The following is a 19,558-nucleotide window of genomic DNA, read 5'->3' on the forward strand; positions in this document are numbered from 1 at the left end:
TACAGCAGATTTGCATAATGAACAAATGCAAGATAAAAAGACAACGCAATAGCACTTAGGGGTAGATTTATCAAAGGCCGGGCGGACATGATTCGCTGCCCGACATGGATAAATGCCAACGGCATACGCTGTCGGCATTTATCATTGCACAAGCATTTCTGGTGAAATGCTTGTGCAATGCCGCCCCCTGCACATTCGCTAGCAGGGGGTGTCAATCATCCCGATCATATCTGATCGGGATGATTGCTGTCCGTGACCTGAGAGGTGGCAGATGAGTAAAGGAGCAGTGTTTGATAAGTTCATCAAATTTACAAAAATAAAATGCAACAATAAATAAGATGAAAGTGAGATGTTTCAGTGTAACATTAGTTGTACAGTGTATATACCAACACAATGTGCAAGATGCGTACGTATCAAACAAAACACTCTGCACATACAGTAGAATAATACACTCCTGAACTCTGCTCTCAACAAGGATGGCCAAGAGGAGACCTCAAGAGGTCCTTCATGCTAACAGGGGGTACCAATCAGCCGCTAGCAGGGGGTGTCAATCATCCCGATCATATCCGATCGGGATGATTGCTGTCCGCGACCTCAGAGGTGGCAGATGAGTAAGGGAGCAGTGGTCTTACGACCACTGCTTTTTAACTTAAGTTTCAGGTGGACCTGAAACTTCAGGGGTAGATTGCAGCATCCGCTGCTTGATAAATCTAGCTTGATAAATCTACCCCATAGTCTGAACTTCAAATGAGCAGTAGATATTTTTTTCTGTCAAATGTCAAAGTTATGTCTATTTTAACTCCTCCTGTTTCATGTGACAGCCATCAGCCAATCACAAATGCATATACGTATATTCTGTGAGATCTTGCACATGCTCAGTAGGAGCTGGTGACTCAGAAAGTGTAAGTATAAAAAGACTGTGCACATTTTGTTAAAGGAAGTAAATTGGAAAGTTGTTTAAAATTGCTGCTCTATCTGAGTGATGAAAGAAATAATTTGGGTTTAGTGTCCCTTTAAGGGCAGTTTACGAGAACACTGGTGGGCTTCCAGCAGGTGCCCCCTATATGAAAATCCTGGAAATGTACCTGTCCTAAAGAGACTTTTAAATGCAAAAAATGTCACTCTATCATTTGTTGGAGAAAGTAGTTTTTGCATTAGTTACTCTAGATAATTGTATTTAACTCCTGCAAATATAGATAGGTAAAGTTCCAATCAGGAGCTGTAAACCTTGACAAGGAACCTGGGGGTCGATCCGATATAAATCGTCGCCCGCAAAAGCCGGCGACGCCAATATTTGCGCGGGTTCCGATCAGCCAATAGAATGCGAGCTCAATCTGATTGGCTGATTGGATCAGCCAATCGGATTGAACTTGAATCTGATTGGCTGATTCAATCAGCCAATCAGATTTTTTTAACTTAATTCCGATTGGCTGATAGAATCCTATCAGCCAATCGGAATTCGGCGGACGCCATCTTGGATGACGTCATTTAAAGGTACCTCATTCCAAGTTCAGCAGTCGGCCGGGATGGATGCTCCGCGGCGGCGGAGCGAAGAAAGAAGATTGAAGATGCCGCCGGAAGAATGAAGACTTTGCTGCCGCTTGGAGGAAGACGTCGCCGGAGGAAGAATTCTTCTTTGCCGCTTGGAGGATGACATCGCCGGAGGAAGAATTCTTCTTTGCCGCTTGGAGGAAGACATCGCCCGGATCGGATCAGGAGTTCGGCCCGGTGTGGTGAAGACAAGGTAGGGAGATCTTCAGGGGGGTAGTGTTAGGCTTTTTTAAGGGGGGTTTGGGTGGGTTTAGAATAGGGGTATGTGGGTGGTGGGTTGTAATGGGGGGGGGTATTGTATTTGTTGTATGCAAAAGAGCTGAATTCTTTGGGGCATGCCCCACAAAAGGCCCTTTTAAGGGCTGGTAAGGTAAAGAGCTTTGAAATTTGTTGAATTTAGAATAGGGCAGTGCATTTTTTTTATTTTGGGGGTTTATTATTTTATTAGGGGGCATAGAATAGGTGTAATTAGCTTAAATATCTTGTAATCTTTTTTTTTATTTTTTGTAATTTAGTGTTTGTTTTTTTTTGTAATTTAGTTTAGTTAATTTAATTGTATTTTTAGATAGATGTTTGTAGTTTATTAAATTTATTGATAGTGTAGGTGTATTTGTAACTTAGGTTAGGATTTATTTTACAGGTAATTGGGTAATTATTTTAACTAGGTAGATATTAAATAGTTAATAACTATTTAATATCTATTATACCTAGTTAAAATAATTAACAATTTACCTGTAAAATAAATATTAACCCTAACATAGCTACAATGTAATTATTAATTATATTGTAGCTATCTTAGGGTTTATTTTATAGGTAAGTATTTAGATTTAAATAGGAATATTTTAGTTTATAAATGAATTAGATTAATTTAATATAAATTTAGTTAGGGTTAGATAGAGTTAATATAGTTAATATAAATACTATAGTAACTATATTAACTATATTAACCCTAATATAATTAGGGTTAATATAGTTAATATATATAATGTAATACCTATATTAACTATAATATACTTAGGGTTAATATAGATAATATAGCTGGCGGCGGGGTAGGTAGATTAAATTAGGGGTTAATCATTTTAATAGAGATGGCGGCGGTGTAAGGGGCTTACATTAGGGGTTAATAATTTTAATATAGATGGCGGCGGTGTTAGGGGCTCACTTTAGGGGGTTATAGATATAATATAGCTGGCGGCGGGGTACGGGAGCGGCGGTTTAGGGGTTAATAACTTTATTAGGTTGCGGCGGGGTAAAGGAGCGGCGGTTTAGGGGTTAATAGCTTTTTTATTGTTAGGCTAGTGAGGGGGGATAGCGGATAGAGGGTTAGACAGTGCGGGCTATGTTAGGGAGGCGTGTTAGACAGTGCGGGCTATGTTAGGGAGGCGTGTTAGACAGTGCGGGCTATGTTAGGGAGGCGTGTTAGACAGTGCGGGTGTTTTAAACTTTAGTCAGGTTTTATAGGCGCCGGCAGTTTCTAACGTGCCGCAAGTCACTGGCGACGCCAGAAATTTGTACTTACGCAGATTTCTGGACATCGCTGGTTTGTGAGACTTACGGCACGTTAGCATCTGACGGCGACCTATATGGGATGGCACGAGTTGCGAGCTGAAACTGCGGGCGACGCCGGTTCCCTCGCTTGCGCCACAAACTGCGATCTATATCGGATCGCGCCCCTGAGGGGAACACATCTGCTAATTGGGAGGGTCCTGTGACTGCCTCTTCTGACTATACCTGACTGGCCATATCCTGCTCAGAAGATCCAGTTACAACGCCCCAACTAGATCTCTTATTGAATCTTAGGGATACATTTAATCACATGACTGAAAATAACAGTTTTACAGTTACTAGAACTGTACTAGCAGATAAAACAGAGCTCTGCTCATCAGTCGTTATCTCACAACTGAACATCATGATGTGTCTATCACTAAGCAAGTGCACAGCACAAAAACATTTATCTAACACTCTGGAACCAAATGATTCGTTATTGATATAGCTTCTTTTTTTAATTTGTATTTGTTTCAGTTGCACCGTGATGCCATCTGCTTGAATACAGCAATTACTGTTTCATTTTAGCAAGACTAATTAAAAAAATCCAACCATTATATTTGATTGTAGGAGCCAACGCTTCTGTAATAGGCAAGAAAATTACACGTTGAGAGTTGTAATTGGAGCATGTGCGTACTACTAATGTGGCAGTTACTGTGGCTTCTCTGAATGTCAAACACAAGGGGCATAACTACGTCAATCACTGCTGGGGACTATCTTTGGGCATATGGATTTTTATTTATTTCCATTTATTAATATATCAATTAAATAACTATATATATTTGTTTACAGCAGATTTGTTAAAGGGATATAAAACCCAAAATATTTATTTTGTGATTCAGACAGAGAATACACTTTTATAAAAGTTTCAAATTTACTTCTGTTATCAAATTTGCTTTTTTTGCCATGATTTCTAAGTAGCATCTGGGGCACTACATGACAGGTAATAGTGCTGTTATCTAGTGCTCTTGCTAATGTATAATATTATGTGTTATAGAGATACCTAGGTAGTATCTGTAGCACTACATGACAGGTAATATTGCTGTTATCTAGTGCTCTTGCTGATGTATAATATTGTGTGCTATAGAGATACCTAGGTAGTATCTGTAGCACTACATGACAGGTAATAGTGCTGTTATCTAGTGCTCTTGCTAATGTATAATATTGTGTTATAGAGATACCTAGGTAGTATCTGTAGCACTACATGACAGGTAATAGTGCTGTTATCTAGTGCTCTTGCTAATGTATAATATTGTGTTATAGAGATACCTAGGTAGCATCTGTAGCACTACATGACAGGAAATAGTGCTGCCATCTAGTGCTCTTGCTAATGTATAATATTGTGTGTTATAGAGATACCTAGGTAGTATCTGTAGCACTTCATGACAGGTAATAGTGCTGTTTTATCTAGTGCTCTTGCTAATGTATAATATTGTGTTATAGAGATACCTAGGTAGTATCTGTAGTACTACATGACAGGTAATAGTGCTGTTATCTAGTGCTCTTGCTAATGTATAATATTGTGTTATAGAGATACCTAGGTAGTATCTGTAGCACTACATGACAGGTAATAGTGCTGTTATCTAGTGCTCTTGCTAATGTATAATATTGTGTTTTAGAGATACCTAGGTAGTATCTGTAGCACTACATGACAGGTAATAGTGCTGTTATCTAGTGCTCTTGCTAATGTATAATATTGTGTGTTATAGAGATACCTAGGTAGTATCTGTAGCACTACATGACATGTAATAGTGCTGTTATCTAGTGCTCTTGCTAATGTATAATATTATGTGTTATAGAGATACCTAGGTAATATCTGTAGCACTACATGACAGGTAATAGTGCTGTTATCTAGTGCTCTTGCTAATGTATAATATTGTGTGTTATAGAGATACCTAGGTAGTATCTGTAGCACTACATCACAGGTAATAATGCTGTTATCTAGGGCTCTTGCTAATGTATAATATTGTGTTATAGAGATACCTAGGTAGTATCTGTAGCACTACATGACAGGTAATAGTGCTGTTATCTAGTGCTCTTGCTAATTATAATATTGTGTGTTATAGAGATACCTAGGTAGTATCTGTAGCACTACATGACAGGTAATAGTGCTGTTATCTAGTGCTCTTGCTAATGTATAATATTGTGTTATAGAGATACATAGGTAGTATCTGTAGCACTACATGACAGGAAATAGCGCTGTTGTCTAGTGCTCTTGCTAATGGGTAATATTGTGTTATAGAGATACCTAGGTAGTATCTGTAGCACTACATGACAGGTAATAGTGCTGTTATATAGTGCTCTTGCTAATGTATAATATTGTATGTTATAGAGATACCTAGGTAGTATCTGGTGCACTACATGACAGGTAATAGTGCTGTTATCTATTGCTCTTGCTAATGTATAATATTGTGTTATAGGGATACCTAGGTAGTATCTGTAGCACTACATGACAGGTAATAGTGCTGTTATCTAGAGCTAATGTATAATATTGTGTGTTATAGAGATACCTAGGTAGTATCTGTAGCAATATATGACAGGTAATAGTGCTGTTATCTAGTGCTCTTGCTAATGTATAATATTGTGTGTTATAGAGATACCTAGGTAGTATCTGTAGCAATATATGACAGGTAATAGTGCTGTTATCTAGTGCTCTTGCTAATGTATGATATTGTATGTTATAGAGATACCTAGGTCAGCGGTCGCCAACTAGTGGTCCGTGGACCACTGGTGGTCCACAAGAAGATGTTGGTGGTCCCTGACACCATCAAGCAGGAATTAATCTTCTCTGATGGTGTCACCCTCGTGTCTGGCTGGACATCAGTGAAAGCCAACGGAGGAGTTAAATTACAATCTTCCTACACATGTTGCGTAGTACTGCACAACTTGCATAGCTAGATTGTATACTTGACTCCTCCTGCCTGGTGCGCTGCTCAGAGAAGTTGATATAGTATTGGGTTGAAAAAGTTGAATTATAGTATATAAAAAAGGAAAATCTTATAAAAAAATTTTTATCTCTTATATTTCATTTATTTTCCTCCCTTTACCTGTCTCTTTGTAGAAGTTTTCCTAATTCCTTCAGATGGAATTACATCACTGTTTGTCTTCCTCCCCTCCATTTTCTTTTTTTTTATTAAATATCAATTATTTTTCATTCTAATAATTTTCCAGCACACAAAACCATTGCACCTGAATTGCAGTAATTGTCATCCAGCAGATCAGCCATACCCCACCAGTATTATAGTAATTGCCAGTAACATCAGTTGTGTTTAGCTCACATCCATATTGAGAGCTTTCTGATATAAACTTAATTTATGACTCCAATGTCTGTCCATGATCATAAGTAGTTTTGAACAATTCCTAACTGGGGAGGTAACTTGGAAGTCTTGTGGTCCTTTTGAACATAATTATTTTTTCCCCACTTTCTGCTTCTCTGTTTGCAGCTCAAAACTTGACACTCAGGGGGGAACTCAATATGGATAAATTATATAATTACTGGAAGAGATACTTCCCTCAATTGGAGCAGAATAGGATAGAGTGCAGCTTCCTAGAGTTAGTAAAATTACAAATCTCTATATCATGGAGAGAAACACATTTAAAATTAGTTAATAATTACTATCTTTCTCCCGATAAAATGGCTAGATTCTTTCCCACCCAAAAGTATGTTTGTTCACGGTGTACTCTTGATAGGGCTGATATTTTTCATATATTCTGGTCTTGTCCTAAGATTCAACAATACTGGCAAAAGATAAGATATTGGTATAGTAAACATTATAAAGATATGATTCCGTTTGCTGCTGAGGAGATATTTTTTTTAACTAATGCTGATTTACGTCCTAAACGTGTGATAAAAATATTAAATACTATTATTTTAACTGCAAGACCATTAATTGTCAAGGGCTAGAAAGACCATATAGCTCCCAGGGTCTCAGAGTTCCTTAAAGAAATTCAGTTTCAAATTTTATTTGAATCTTTTCACACTAAATCTCTGACGGACAGTAGAATCAGAGTTTTTCTCATGGATTGGCTACCGCTAATTATATCTTATCCGCTTCAGGTTCAAAGGCGTATTTTACAGCCATTTTTAAATACGATAGCTTTTTTAGAATTGGTTATATTAGGACTGTTTCCCCCATTATGGGTATCTGGTCTCCGGGAGATTACTACATGAGATAGGATTTAAGGAATACTTTGGAGAGAAAGGGAGGGGGAGAGAAGGGGAATGGGAAGGGGAGAAGGATAGTGAAAGAAAATAAGATTAGGGGAAATAGGAGAGGAAAGGAACGAGAAAGAGAAGGAAAGAAGTAAGGGAAGGAAGAAGGGAGTTAAGACAGAGATAAGACAATAAATATTAAGACCGATGGCTACTTGTAATAATGCTGGGAGGCGGAGGAGGGGGGATAAGAAAAGAAAAACATATTTTCTTTTTTATTGTTTTTTTTTTTTTCTTTCCTTTTTTTTTTTTTTTCTTCCTTTTTCTTTTCCCTTTTGGTTGCTTGTTTATTATATATAAAAACTCCAGTGACGTACTCAGCTATATTATGAATGTCAGGTTCTAGTACTTATTTTGTCTGATCTATTGTACTGTGAATTATTTTTTTCAATGTACTAATTCATATATGAATGCCCGCTGGGGCTATTTGAAATGTATCCTGATATATGTTTATTTTTTTTTCTGCTGGAATCATTAAAAATAATAAAAAAAAAAAAAAAAACTTGACACTCACCCTTCATAAGTCATTCAGTTCGTTAATTTCAAAAAATTATTCTTAAAAATGTGTAAATATATACATAATGTAAACTTATCTATGGTTAAATATACCACACATTATACAGGTTTGTACCTTTTTAACAAAATTCATGTTAGTGGTCCACGGGATTCAAAATTGAGAGTTTAGTGGTCCCTGAGGTCCGAAAGGTTGGCGACCCCTGACCTAGGTAGTATCTGTAGCACTACATGACAGGTAATAGTGCCGTTATCTAGTGCGCTTGCTAATGTATAATATTGTGTTATAGAGATACCTAGGTAGCATTCTGTAGTACTACATGTCAGGTAATAGTGCTGTTATCTAGCGCTCTTCCTAATGTATAATATTGTGGTATAGAGATACCTAGGTAGTATCTGTAGCACTACATGACAGGAAATAGTGCTCCCAGCTAGTGCTCTTGCTAATGTATAATATTGTGTGTTATAGAGATACCTAGGTAGTATCTATAGCACTACATGACAGGTAATAGTACTGTTATCTAGTGCTCTTGCTAATGTATAATATTGTGTTATAGAGATACCTAGATAGCATCTGTAGCACTACATGATAGGTAACAGTGCTGTTAGCTAATGCTCTTGCTAATGTATAATATTGTGTGTTATAGAGATACCTAGGTAGTATCTGTAGCACTACATGACAGGTAATAGTGCTGTTATTTAGTGCTCTTGCTAATGTATAATATTGTGTGTTACAGAGATACCTAGGTAGTATCTAACACTAAATGACAGGTAATAGTGCTGTTATCTAGTGCTCTTGCTAATGTATAATATTGTGTGTTATTGAGATACCTAGGTAGTATCTGTAGCACTACATGACAGGTAATAGTGCTGTTATCTAGTGCTCTTGCTAATGTATAATATTGTGTGTTATAGAGATACCTAGGTAGTATCTGTAGCACTACATGACAGGTAATAGTGCTGTTATCTAGTGCTCTTGCTAATGTATAATATTGTGTTATATAGATACCTAGGTAGTATCTGTAGCACTACATGACAGGTAATAGTGCTGTTATCTAGTGATCTTGCTAATGTATGATATTGTGTGCTATAGAGATACCTAGGTAGTGTCTGTAGCACTACATGACAGGTAATAGTGCTGTTATCTAGTGATCTTGCTAATGTATAATATTATGTGTTATAGAGATATCTAGGTAGTATCTGTAGCACTACATGACAGGTAATAGTGCTGTTATCTAGTGCTCTTGCTAATGTATAATATTGTGTGTTATAGAGATACCTAGGTAGTATCTGTAGCACTACATGACAGGTAATAGTGCTGTTATCTAGTGCTCTTGCTAATGTATAATATTGTGTTATATAGATACCTAGGTAGTATCTGTAGCACTACATGACAGGTAATAGTGCTGTTATCTAGTGATCTTGCTAATGTATGATATTGTGTGCTATAGAGATACCTAGGTAGTGTCTGTAGCACTACATGACAGGTAATAGTGCTGTTATCTAGTGATCTTGCTAATGTATAATATTATGTGTTATAGAGATATCTAGGTAGTATCTGTAGCACTACATGACAGGTAATAGTGCTGTTATCTAGTGCTCTTGCTAATGTATAATATTGTGTGTTATAGAGATACCTAGGTAGTATCTGTAGCACTACATGACAGGTAATAGTGCTGTTATCTAGTCCTCTTGCTAATGTATAATATTGTGTGTTATAGAGATACCTAGGTAGTATCTGTAGCACTACATGACAGGTAATAGTGCTGTTATCTAGTGCTCTTGCTAATGTATAATATTATGTGTTATAGAGATATCTAGGTAGTATCTGTAGCACTACATGACAGGTAATAGTGGTGTTATCTAGTTCTCTTGCTAATGAATAATATTGTGTTATATAGATACCTAGGTAGTATCTGTAGCACTACATGACAGGTAATAGTGCTGTTATCTAGTGCTCTTGCTAATGTATAATATTGTGTGTTATAGAGATACCTAGGTAGTATCTGTAGCACTACATGACAGGTAATAGTGCTGTTATCTAGTGCTCTTGCTAATGTATAATATTGTGTTATATAGATACCTAGGTAGTATCTGTAGCACTACATGACAGGTAATAGTGCTGTTATCTAGTGATCTTGCTAATGTATGATATTGTGTGCTATAGAGATACCTAGGTAGTGTCTGTAGCACTACATGACAGGTAATAGTGCTGTTATCTAGTGATCTTGCTAATGTATAATATTATGTGTTATAGAGATATCTAGGTAGTATCTGTAGCACTACATGACAGGTAATAGTGCTGTTATCTAGTGCTCTTGCTAATGTATAATATTGTGTGTTATAGAGATACCTAGGTAGTATCTGTAGCACTACATGACAGGTAATAGTGCTGTTATCTAGTCCTCTTGCTAATGTATAATATTGGGTGTTATAGAGATACCTAGGTAGTATCTGTAGCACTACATGACAGGTAATAGTGCTGTTATCTAGTGCTCTTGCTAATGTATAATATTATGTGTTATAGAGATATCTAGGTAGTATCTGTAGCACTACATGACAGGTAATAGTGCTGTTATCTAGTTCTCTTGCTAATGAATAATATTGTGTTATATAGATACCTAGGTAGTATCTGTAGCACTACATGACAGGTAATAGTGCTGTTATCTAGTGCTCTTGCTAATGTATAATATTGTGTGTTATAGAGATACCTAGGTAGTATCTGTAGCACTACATGACAGGTAATAGTGCTGTTATCTAGTGCTCTTGCTAATGTATAATATTGTGTGTTATAGAGATACCTAGGTAGTATCTGTAGCACTACATGACAGGTAATAGTGCTGTTATCTAGTGATCTTGCTAATGTATAATATTATGTGTTATAGAGATACCTAGGTAGTATCTGTAGCACTACATGACAGTTAATAGTGCTGTTATCTAGTGCTCTTGCTAATGTATAATATTGTGTTATAGAGATATGTAGGTAGTATCTGTAGCACTACATGACAGGTAATAGTGCTGTTATCTAGTGCTCTTGCTAATGTATAATATTGTGTGTTATAGAGATACCTAGGTAGTATCTGTAGCACTACATGACAGGTAATAGTGCTGTTATCTAGTGCTCTTGCTAATGTATAATATTGTGTGTTATAGAGATACCTAGGTAGTATCTGTAGCACTACATGACAGGTAATAGTGCTGTTATCTAGTGCTCTTGCTAATGTATAATATTATGTGTTATAGAGATATCTAGGTAGTATCTGTAGCACTACATGACAGGTAATAGTGCTGTTATCTAGTGCTCTTGCTAATGTATAATATTATGTGTTATAGAGATACCTAGGTAGTATCTGTAGCACTACATGACAGGTAATAGTACACAGGAAAAGCACCAAATTGTGCAGATCACAAAGGATATGGTGTTTGACTTAGCACAAAGGAAGATTGGGTACTCACATATTAGATGAGCACACTTATGTGCTAGTAGGAGCAAGCTGGCATATTATGGTAAGGTGTGTCAGCTCACCACCAAGGGACTTTTCCTTAGGATGCAATATCCAAAAGTGGCAGACTTCAGTGTGTTAGGTTCCACTCCAAGCAGGTGCAGGCAGGTACAATCACTCACAAGAGTATTTTTTAAAAATTAAAAAGTTCTATTTATTAAAAACAAATTAAAATACATATACAAAGACGTGAACTAGGGGCATACAGTCAAGCCCTCTGTAAATGCAATGCGTTTCTCGGCTCATACGCCGTTTCCTAAGGCATATTTTTTACCCTGCTACTGTACTGCTTTATATACCTACTATCTAGTGCTAACTAACATTTTCCTCTCTATCCTAAGGCCGTGTACCCTTAATTGGTAACCTTCAACACCTGACTGTTTCAGTGTTTATTTGCAAAGGTATCAGTCTAGTGTGTTAAAATAAATCAAAGGTATAAAGTGAAAATCTATACAGCAATTCATATACAGCGATTCATATCCACCTAATAACTCTAAACAATAATCTCTAAACATGTGGAAACAATGTAATCATGAATATAAAACATTCTTTCACATTCATATTATACAATGTATGATATATTCACAGCATTTTTCCTACCATATACAGTTCATCATCAACAACATATTCCAAATTATTTTATATTTCAACATTTGTAATTCATAATGTATATCCCCAAAATTTTATATGATGTTAGTTTATTTGCTTGTATGTTAGTTTATTTCAACTGTCATTTGTTTGCACATTATGCATCGTTTAACAGACTGTTAAACGATGCATAATGTGCAAACAAATTACATGAGGCGCCCCTTTGTTTTGTCTTTTATATAGCATCTCTGGACCATTGTTGGTGAGGAGGAGGCTGCCATCGTTGGGAAGAAAGATACACTTCTTAATCTGAAATTGAACTTTCCTTTAACATGCCAAATTGCTGGCAATTCTAATTGTATTTACATGCTTATATATCATTGAGGTTATCACTAGCTATGTATTAGCGCTTACCCTTTTGTTGTGTAGATGACAGGTAATAGTGCTGTTATCTAGTGCTCTTGCTAATGTATAATATTGTGTGTTATAGAGATACCTAGGTAATATCTGTAGCACTACATGACATGTAATAGTGATGTTATCTAGTGCTCTTGCTAATGTATAATATTGTGTGTTATAGAGATACCTAGGTAGTATCTGTAGCACTACATGACAGGTAATAGTGCGGTTATCTACTGCTCTTGCTAATGTATAATATTGTGTGTTATAGAGATACCTAGGTAGTATCTGTAGCACTACATGACAGGTAATAGTACTGTTATCTAGTGCTCTTGTTAATGTATAATATTGTGTGTTATAGAGATATCTAGGTAGTATCTGTAGCGCTACATGACAGGTAATAGTGCTGTTATCTAGTGCTCTTGCTAATGTATAATATTGTGTGTTATAGAGATACCTAGGTAGTATCTGTAGCACTACATGACAGGTAATAGTGCTGTTATCTAGTGCTCTTGCTAATGTATACTATTGTGTTATAGAGATACCTAGGTAGCATCTGTAGCACTACATGACAGGAAATAGTGCTGTTATCTAGTGCTCTTGCTAATGTATAATATTGTGTTATAGAGATACATAGGTAGTATCTGTAGCACTACATGACAGGTAATAGTGCTGTTATCTAGTGCTCTTGCTAATGTATAATATTATGTGTTATAGAGATATCTAGGTAGTATCTGTAGCACTACATGACAGGTAATAGTGCTGTTATCTAGTGCTCTTGCTAATGTATAATATTGTGTGTTATAGAGATACCTAGGTAGTATCTGTAGCACTACATGACAGGTAATAGTGCTGTTATCTAGTGCTCTTGCTAATGTATAATATTGTGTTATATAGATACCTAGGTAGTATCTGTAGCACTACATGACAGGTAATAGTGCTGTTATCTAGTGATCTTGCTAATGTATGATATTGTGTGCTATAGAGATACCTAGGTAGTGTCTGTAGCACTACATGACAGGTAATAGTGCTGTTATCTAGTGATCTTGCTAATGTATAATATTATGTGTTATAGAGATATCTAGGTAGTATCTGTAGCACTACATGACAGGTAATAGTGCTGTTATCTAGTGCTCTTGCTAATGTATAATATTGTGTGTTATAGAGATACCTAGGTAGTATCTGTAGCACTACATGACAGGTAATAGTGCTGTTATCTAGTGCTCTTTCAAATGTATAATATTGTGTGTTATAGAGATACCTAGGTAGTATCTGTAGCACTACATGACAGGTAATAGTGCTGTTATCTAGTGATCTTGCTAATGTATAATATTATGTGTTATAGAGATATCTAGGTAGTATCTGTAGCACTACATGACAGGTAATAGTGCTGTTATCTAGTGCTCTTGCTAATGTATAATATTGTGTTATAGAGATACCTAGGTAGTATCTGTAGCACTACATGACAGGTAATAGTGCTGTTATCTAGTGCTCTTGCTAATGTATAATATTGTGTGTTATAGAGATACCTAGGTAGTATCTGTAGCACTACATGACAGGTAATAGTGCTGTTATCTAGTGCTCTTGCTAATGTATAATATTGTGTGTTATAGAGATACCTAGGTAGTATCTGTAGCACTACATGACAGGTAATAGTGCTGTTATCTAGTGCTCTTGCTAATGTATAATATTGTGTTATAGAGATACCTAGGTAGTATCTGTAGCACTATATGACAGGTAATAGTGCTGTTATCTAGTGCTCTTGCTAATGTATAATATTGTGTGTTATAGAGATACCTAAGTAGTATCTGTAGCACTACATGACAGGCAATAGTGCTGTTATCTAGTGCTCTTGCTAATGTATAATATTGTGTGTTATAGAGATACCTAGGTAGCATCTGTAGCACTACATGACATGTAATAGTGCTGTTATCTAGTGCTCTTGCAAATGTATAATATTGTGTGTTATAGAGATACCTAGGTAGTATCTGTAGCACTACATGACAGGTAATAGTGCTGTTATCTAGTGCTCTTGCTAATGTATAATATTGTGTGTTATAGAGATACCTAGGTAGTATCTGCAGCACTACATGACAGGTAATAGTGCTGTTATCTAGTGCTCTTGCTAATGTATAATATTGTGTGTTATAGAGATACCTAGGTAGTATCTGTAGCACTACATGACAGGTAATAGTGCTGTTATCTAGTGCTCTTGCTAATGTATAATATTGTGTTATAGAGATACCTAGGTAGTATCTGTAGCACTACATGACAGGTAATAGTGCTGTTATCTAGTGTTCTTGCTAATGTATAATATTGTGTGTTATAGAGATACCTAGGTAGTATCTGTAGCACTACATGACAGGTAATAGTGCTGTTATCTAGTGATCTTGCTAATGTATAATATTGTGTGTTATAGAGATACCTAGGTAGTATCTGTAGCACTACATGATAGGTAATAGTGCTGTTATCTAGTGCTCTTGCTAATGTATAATATTGTGTTATAGAGATACCTAGGTAGTATCTGTAGCACTACATGACAGGTAATAGTGCTGTTATCTAGTGCTCTTGCTAATGTATAATATTGTGTTATAGAGATACCTAGGTAGTATCTGTAGCACTACATGACAGGTAATAGTGCTGTTATCTAGTGCTCTTGCTAATGTATAATATTGTGTGTTATAGAGATACCTAGGTAGTATCTGTAGCACTTCATGACAGGTAATAGTGCTGTTATCTAGTGATCTTGCTAATGTATAATATTGTGTTATAGAGATACCTAGGTAGTATCTGTAGCACTACATGACAGGTAATAGTGCTGTTATCTAGTGTTCTTGCTAATATATAATATTGTGTTATAGAGATACCTAGGTAGTATCTGTAGCACTACATGACAGGTAATAGTGCTGTTATCTAGTGCTCTTGCTAATGTATAATATTATGTGTTATAGAGATACCTAGGTAGTATCTGTAGCACTACATGACAGGTAATAGTGCTGTTATCTAGTGCTCTTGCTAATGTATAATATTGTGTGTTATAGAGATACCTAGGTAGTATCTGTAGCACTACATGACAGGTAATAGTGCGGTTATCTAGTGCTCTTGCTAATGTATAATATTGTGTTATAGAGATACCTAGGTAGTATCTGTAGCACTACATGACAGGTAATAGTGCTGTTATCTAGTGCTCTTGCTAATGTATAATATTGTGTTATAGAGATACCTAGGTAGTATCTGTAGCACTACATGACAGGTAATAGTGCTGTTATCTAGTGCTCTTGCTAATGTATAATATTGTGTGTTATAGAGATACCTAGGTAGTATCTGTAGTACTACATGACAGGTAATAGTGCTGTTATCTAGTGCTCTTGCTAATGTATAATATTGTGATATAGAGATACCTAGGTAGTAACTGTAGCACTACATGACAGGAAATAGCACTGCCATCTAGTGCTCTTGCAAATGGATCACATTCTTGCAAAACTGCTGCCATATAGTGCTCCAGAAATGTGCAGACTCCTAAGCTTACATCCCTGCTTTCCCACAAAAAATACCAAGAGAACACATAATATTTTATAATAGAAGCAAATTAGAAAGTTGTTTAAAATCACATGCTTTATCTGAATCATGAATCTCTGATTTGTTAGAGCATGCTAATTTATCACCAGCGATGCAGCAAAGCTATGTGTTTAACAACTGGGTTGTGAGACTAGTGCTTACCAAATTTAAGAAAGGCACATTGTTTTATTACCCCTTGTTTTTAGTTTTATATAGATACAGCAAGTCAGTGACCTTTAATGCAGAACTAACTGATAAAACTTATTGTTACTACTGAAAAAGGAATGAATCATTTATGTAGCATAACATTGTACAATGAATCACCTCGAGCCATTTTGTATAGCCAGGAGCTGTCAGACCATTTAGAAATCAAAGGTCTCAGGTTTTCCCTGCTGGCTTGTGGGTCTGTTGCTGTGTGGGCTCTAAGGGGCCACTTAGAATCCCTGAAATTCCTCTAAATTTACATTAAGATGGCTAGATGTTGCAATAATTACTAGGGGACACAATATGTGACCTCTACCAGGCTAAAATATACGTATTAGACATGGGCATATGTTATTGGCCGAATGCTAAAATTAACGCTTTTTCACTATTTGTTTAATTTGTCAGAAATAAACTAACAATCTATTTAACAAGTTCACAAACAAATGTATGAGACATGAAAAATGTTGATTTGTTCATGCAGTTAAAACTGTTATGCTAAAAGTATAAAAAGGCTTAATGCAGGTGAGATAGACTTCAAATTTACACTATTCATTAATGATTTTGTGCTCGATTCTAAAACGAATAAGAGAGTTCTATAAGAGTTTGCCAGTACTTCTATTTCCCTTGTGGAATTATTTAAAGCCACTTTTTACCATGAAAACAGCGTGTCTCGCTAAGGAGCGTATACTGCATTTTACGTATGGGCAGGATGTAATGTCTACATCATGGCATGGCCTCAGGCAATGACTACCCTGGGGGGAAAGCCGTGATTGGAGGAAGCCGGATTAGTCATTGATGACGTGTGAAGAGAGGATCTCCGAGTGGGGGAAGCTGCTCTGGCTGTGAAAAAAACAAAGGTAAGTTTTTTTTAATCAAAACGGCTGCTTTCTAAACTTTGATGAATGAAAGTGTCCCTGTTTTTAATAGTATTTTTAAAGAACGGGCTTTCATTCAACAAAGTTTACCTTCACTTTAAGATTATGAAAGGTGCTGGTTTTCTTAATGCCCTTGAAGCAATGTAAAGAGCAATAAATTATTGCTGTTCTATAAAGTCCTTGAAATTGTTACTATGTTGTTGTTACAACTATAACAGGAAGTACAAGTTTACAGTAAGCCGATCTATATTTTACTTCTGTTTACAAAGTCTTATTATCCAGAAGTTTATGTATGTTGCAAACGTTTCAACTTGACACATTGCAATTATATGCAAGTTATGATTTGTAGCAACCTATAGGCATTTACCCGTACAAGTGGAAACAGTAAATTCACAAGGAGCATCTGGTAGCCGCTTATGAGCGGTAGTGAGATTGGTGTATACACTTTGGAGGGTTAAGCCAGAGATACTGCTTTAATAGGGGACCCTAGTAGAGTTCTCAGCTGACTGGTTTTGCAACAGCGGTTGTGTAAATAGTTGAGAGAGTAAGTTGCTGCCGATGACGCCAGAAGTTCAAGGGTCAAACCTCTGTTACGGTGAATCCTCAGAGATATACTGTAGATCCGTAAGGAGCAAACGGCAGCGCCGTTATTGCATAAACACTGAGGGACCAGATTGTTAGGTAAGCCCTACTTGTTAGGAAGGAACTTGGCAAAAGTATTCTGGTAGTAATTCCCAAAAGAATAATCCGTGGGAACGTAATTAATCCTCAGGGAAGACACAGAGTAAAGATTCGGGTCCGGTATGGATTTGATATCAGGATGTGTCAGAGATTTTCTTGCAGCTTGACTCAAAGACAAATCTGCGAGACTATGGAGAGACCTGCAGTACACTGATAAATTACCAAGCACCTGAGAATAGGTGTGCTGGGAATTTATAGAGGGAAGTAAAAAATAACAACCCTAAGTTATAGGGACAGGATGTAACAATATGTGTGTTATTGCTTCAGTACATACAGTATATATAGTGAGAATGGCAAACTAAAGGAAGCACATGTATCCAAATGTCGAACCAGGACCCATCAGAACAAGTTAAGTCTGTGGTCATAGGGTGGGATTATTTGGTTGTTGGACTGAGTGTGTTTAGACGTATTGCATTTTACTGAATCATGTGTATAAAGCTAGAACAGAGGGGTTTTAAGGTCACATTATAGTTAATGAGCAATTATTAGTTATTTTGAAGGCAATCCCAAATTCCATAGCACCAGGTACAGTACATGAGCAGGTGCCATTGAATCTGAGCACAAATATAATTGTATAGGGTCTTACTGTAGATAAACCATATCTTCCACTAGCTTTTCCTGTGTATTTTTTATTGTTTTTTTTTAAATAATCCTTCTTTCTGCTTCCCCTCTCTCCTTGCTCTTGGGATCTGTGATAGTTGAGGTTAATAAAATTATGACTGGGAGTGATTTGCATCTCCAGTATCTGGCTAAAACAGTCACTATCTTCTGAGAGCCTGATCCTTTGGATTATGTAGCAAGAGGCATTAAAGGGATAGGAAAGTCAAAATAAAACTTGCATGATTCAGATAGAGCCGGTCATTTTAAGACACTTTTAAATTCACTTCTATTTTCAAATGTGCTTTGTTCTCTTGGTATCCCTTGTTAAAAATGAATATGCCCATATCATACACCAGTGGGAGCTGCTGCTGATTGGTGCCTGCACACATTTTGTCTCTTGTGATTGGCTAACTAGATGTGTTCAGCTAGCTGCCAGTTGTGCAATGCTGTTTCTTTAGCAAAGGATAACAAGAGAATGAAACACATTTGATAATAGAAGTAAATTGGAAAGTTGTTTAAAATAGTATGTTCTATCTGAATCATAAAATAAAATGTTGGGGTTTGCTATCCCTTTATAGCTCTGGTCTAGTCTGGGTCTCGAATGTCATTTAAACTTTGTGTCGCAACTTAGCTTGTTAGGGGCTTTACAGTAGATCCTGGGATGATATATGCAATTCAAAGATATTATAATTATATTTTATTTGTTAAGCTCCAACAAATTCTGTAGCACTGGGTACATAAGTAAGGGAGATGAGTATAAACTTTTAGCCATCGATTATTTAATTTCCTAGAGGTCAGTTTAGTAAAAACATTGTATTTTATGCAAACCCCCAACTAACGTCTTTTATAAAATTCCAACACAGCGAATAATCAAACGGTCAGATCTTTCAGAGCTGAAAGACTGAGAAACCTTCATGCTGGCTGCAAGCTTATGATAATGTCCCATCCTGAATAAAAAGATACAGAGCAGTTTGCTTGTGCAGATCCAGATTGCTGATATACTTTATATCACGCGCTTCATGTGAATAATGGTTTTGGGTTTGGAAATTCTGTTAATGAGAATTGTTTCTACTGAAGATTAATTTTGTTGTTAACATTTTTAAGGCAGTTCATAAACAGATTGTCGTTAAGATTCACATTTTTTGAGAAATTGAGAAGCACATAATTATCAGATATAGTTATATCAGTTTGTAAAAAAGATGATATACAAGAAATTGGTTTATATTTCTTTTAAATGTATTAATTTCTTCTATTTATATATTGTTACT

Source organism: Bombina bombina, chromosome 9 (genome assembly GCF_027579735.1).
Source record: "Bombina bombina isolate aBomBom1 chromosome 9, aBomBom1.pri, whole genome shotgun sequence".
Lineage (NCBI taxonomy): Eukaryota > Metazoa > Chordata > Amphibia > Anura > Bombinatoridae > Bombina > Bombina bombina.